The sequence below is a fragment of the Prunus avium genome, chromosome 8 (genome assembly GCF_965620075.1).
Source record: "Prunus avium chromosome 8, drPruAviu1.hap1.1, whole genome shotgun sequence".
NCBI lineage: Eukaryota > Viridiplantae > Streptophyta > Magnoliopsida > Rosales > Rosaceae > Prunus > Prunus avium.
In genome coordinates, this window is record NC_142291.1 from 10906913 (window position 1) to 10911415 (window position 4503).

The 4503-nt window shown below is 36.6% G+C and overlaps 1 long non-coding RNA gene across 2 annotated transcripts; it reads right to left on the reverse strand.

Annotated features, from left to right (window-relative positions):
* Positions 1-1756: 1756 nt before the first annotated feature.
* On the reverse strand, positions 1757-3935 carry LOC148292264 (uncharacterized). Of its 2 annotated transcripts, XR_015826028.1 has the most exons (3): positions 3874-3935; positions 3135-3218; positions 1757-2809 (listed from the first exon to the last, which is right to left on the reverse strand). It is a non-coding gene; the product is annotated as an uncharacterized LOC148292264 (long non-coding RNA). The 2 variants fall into 2 exon arrangements; XR_015826027.1 differs by lacking the exon at positions 3874-3935 and having other exon boundaries at positions 3135-3266.
* Positions 3936-4503: the final 568 nt, after the last annotated feature.

Genomic DNA, 4503 nt, shown 5'->3' on the forward strand with positions numbered 1-4503 from the left:
TGAATTGTCCAATTTCTCACAGCTATTGATTTCGGATCGAGCCCAAAACCTGGGCAACATCAAAATATGGTGGGAGGAGTCATTGGGTGTGTTTTGAGTGAAATCCAATCGCCAGAACTATGAATTACCCCAACCACTCCAATTTGGAACGAACTGCCTTTGAACTTGAATTGTCCAATTTCTTTCCCCTATTGATTTCGGATCGAGCCCCAAACTTGGGCAACATCGTAATATGGTGGGAGGAGTCATTTGGTGAGTTTTGAGTGAAATCCAATAGCTTGAAGTCTGGAATACACCAACTACACCAATTAGGAACGAACTGCCGTTGAACTTGAATTGTCCAATTTCTCACACCTATTGATTTCGGATCGAGCCCAAAACTTGTGCAACATCATAATATGGTGGGAGGAGTCATTTGGTGTGTTTTGAGTGAAATCCAATCGCTAGAACTATGAATTACCCCAACCACTCCAATTTGGAACGAACTGCCTTTGAACTTGAATTGTCCAATTTCTTACACCTATTGATTTCGGATTGAGCCCAAAACATGGGCAACATCAAAATATGGTGGGAGGAGTCATTTGGTGTGTTTTGAGTGAAATCCAATCGCTAGAACTATGAATTACCCCAACCACTCCAATTTGGAGCGATCTGCCTTTGAACTTGAATTGTCCAATTTCTTACACCTATTGATTTTGGATCGAGCCCGAAACTTGGGCAACATCATAATGTGGTGGGAGGAGTCATTTGGTGTGTTTTGAGTGAAATCCAATCGCTAGAAGTATGGAATACACCAACCACTCCAACTAGGAATGAACTGCCGTTGAAATTGAATTGTCCAATGTCGCACACCATTGATTTCGGATCTAGCCCAAAACTTGGGCAATATCATAATATGGCAAGAGTAGTCATTTGGTGTGTTTTGAGTGAAATCCAATCGCTAGAAGTATGGAATACACCAACAACTCCAATTAGGAACGAACTGCCGTTGAACTTGAATTGTCCAATTTCTCACAGCTATTGACTTCGGATCGAGCCCAAAACCTGGGCAACATCAAAATATGGTGGGAGGAGTCATTTGGTGTGTTTTGAGTGAAATCCAATCGCCAGAACTATGAATTACCCCAACCACTCCAATTTGGAACGAACTGCCTTTGAACTTGCACTATGCCAAAAAAGGCCTTTAGCAACGGATAAAATCTGTTGCCTGTTACCCATAAATACCGTGGTATTCAAGCCTGTTGTGTAATTGGCAACGGATATTATCCGTGGCCTTTTTATAGTTACAGCATCGGATATTTGGTAAAATCCGATGCGTAAATGATTTCCGTGTGCCAAAAAAATGTTGACCTCTGACGCCTAAACCTGAAACAGCATCAGTTGTTTCAAAAGGGAGGAGGCTAAAGAGGTATTATAACATCAGTGGTATGTACTATACTAATGCGTATTGTCAATTACAACATCGCAGAAACAAATACTGTTGTTGCGAATTATGCTATATGTCATCGTTTTTTCTATTTTGTGGACGTGAAAAGCCACCAATAGTGCTGGTTATTATATAAATGCTAATGGTACTTCTAGTTTTAGGCATCAATGATCATAGATGTTTGGTGGTTGTTTTTATCTTTCAACTTCAGTTATTTTTGGACAACTGGAGTTGTTATAAACAATAGGCATCACTTATGTACAGAAAGTGTAGGTATTTTGCGTGTTGCACTTTACTTGGTTACTGTCTTAGTATATCAAAAAAACATCATTTCCAAATCATGTTGTGTTGCCATTGCTCATAAAAAAAACTTGAGCCAAAATCTTGAATGATCCATACTTGTCACATCCAAATCACAATTTTTCCAGCCCTACACCACAAAGTATCCATACTTGTTTATATATAAGCAAGATAGTAGCTAGAAAGACATGTAAAATAAAGAAGGAATGTTTAGTTCAATCAAAAAGCAATTATAGGACACGAGTTTCCAATTCTTCTCGCACCTCATCCAATTCCATTTGGGTGTACGTATCCTTCCGTTTAGCTCTATACGGAAAAGAAAAAAAAGCATGTAAAATGTAAACACAAACAACAGAAATACGAACATAAGCTTAAAAAGTGCAAGGTATAGAAAAAAAAAAAAAAAGACATGTTAAATGAAAGGAGAGAATGCTTAGTACAAACAAAAAGCCAAATCTCCCCATTCTTATCTTCATGTGCAAACATCCATAAAAGAGCTATATCAATTTCCTCATCCTTCTCCACTATCTTCTTCTCTTTCTATCAATAGGCATGTACTGTAAACAGAAGCCACAATAGTTAAACAATCCATGACTTTGCAATCATTTTAAAGCAAAAGGAACTGAGAAAAAAGAAACAGAAATGGAAGAAAAAAAACCAGACAGCAGAAAACGCCATTGCAAGTCCTTCCCAGCAGAGAAGAACTGAGCCCAACCTTGAAGACAACAAAAATGATCTTGATACATTTTAGAGTAAGTAAATATAATGGATGTGAATAACACAAATATTTTAATCAAACAATCATTTAAGAAAAACAGAACTAAAGAGCAGAGTGTAATGTAACATTGCCAATGAACACATCTTTATCCCATTAATATATTTTTCTTTCAAAACAAATTTCTAGGTATTGGTAACTACCTCTTTCAAAGTATGCAATAGAGCTTAAAAGTAGCAAGAACATCTTGTTATGCTATACAATTCAAAAGTGCATTATCCAACCTGTTTCAAATCCTCCTCATAATCACTGAGTAAATTGATACAGCATCAACTCCTTTGAGCTTAATAGCAACTCAATCGTAGCCTCTGAATTCAGCAAACCCAATTTAAGAATAATAATACATACATCAGCCCACAATAATTAATTACCTAAATTCACAAACAGTATGAAATCTAAGCAAAAACTATGAATAATGCTATTTTCTGCATGTGACAATTAACTGTTTCTTTTTCTTTTCCTTTTTGAGGAAGACCAGCAATCTAAAAATTCGTATTGATTTGCAAGCCCCCGAATTATGAATGTAGATTCTAACTTCTGATTTATTAAAGCACTACCAAACATACAAACTCAAATTAAATCAACATGTATCACTCAAATACCATAAGTACCAAGCAGTATTAAATAACTTACCCTCAATCCTAATGCCATATCCTTCTTTTCTTCTTCTTATTGCTATTTTTGCCTTAAGCTAACAACCCTATAAACAATATCATCCTGCGCATTTACAAACACAAAAACAGAGAGATAATACTCAAATCCTCAAATAGAGCAACTTACTACTATATAATTCCCTGAATAAAACAACAACAACAAAAATAATTAAAGTATTGAGCTTTTAAAGCTGCTTGAGACATGAATTATTCATCAATAAATAATTGAACATCATACTCCATTAATAGGAAAAACACACACACAACACTTTCAGCTTCTTAAGCAAGTATTTCAAACAGGCTGCTGCAAAAATTAAAACAAAATCTGTTAGATATTATATTTTGGGAGAGCTTGAGACCAAATCAGTCTTCAAACTCAAAATAGTCTATGCCTTTGCACTCTAAGTTTCACTAATCATCTTAAAACAACATTTTGTTTCTCATTTAACTCAACACAGCAACATAATAAAAGACATCACAGGAAACATCAAATATCCAATACTAAGGGAAACAAAAATATTTGCTAAATTGACCAGTTAATTGGTGGGGCCATGACCCTGCCACTAGCTAAAATATAAAGACATGTCTTTGACAAAAAAAGACTAATAATAACAAGAATAAAGATAAGTTTCTTTGACAAAAAATACAATAATGAAAATAAAAATAGAGCAAAGCTCACAGACAAAAGCAAACAACCCTTGAAACAAATAAACACTTACATGACCCACTTCCAACATTGTCATCACCAGATCCAGCGTATGTAGCTTTCAGTAAATCATAGGACTAGTTCCTATCATGCATAGGGGGAGAGACCGGGTAGTGAGGAGTGTGAGACACATCCCTAGAGTTTTTAGGATTGAAGCTAAAACTTTTTGTATTCAGATTGATGATTTATCTTTCGGGGGGTCTATTTTGATTAGTGAGAGACTCAAAGAGAAAGTTTTCCACATATCCGTCGAACTGGGATGTGCCCGGTGGATTTTAAATCAGATACAAGATGTTGTGGGTAGGGGGGAACAGAGCTTCTTTCGAAAATTTAGAGGAGATTCCTATCAACTGTGGATGGAGAAATCAAGCAATAAGAACGGACACTTTCTGAGGTTGTCGAAATGTCTGCATGGAGTTGTATCGTCCGTTGTATGTCCACAGGGTACAAGAGGGATGGGGTGGAGAAAACTGGAGGAAAGCTTAGAGATAGTCTTATTCGGCGAAACCGCCTTAAAGAGTGGACCTGAGTTTAGGAGAGAGAACCAGAATGAGCCGGCTGCTAGAACTATTACCACAACTAAGTCATACAAGGAGGCGGTGCAAACAAAAGCGGAAAAGGAGAAGGCAGATACTATAGTGGA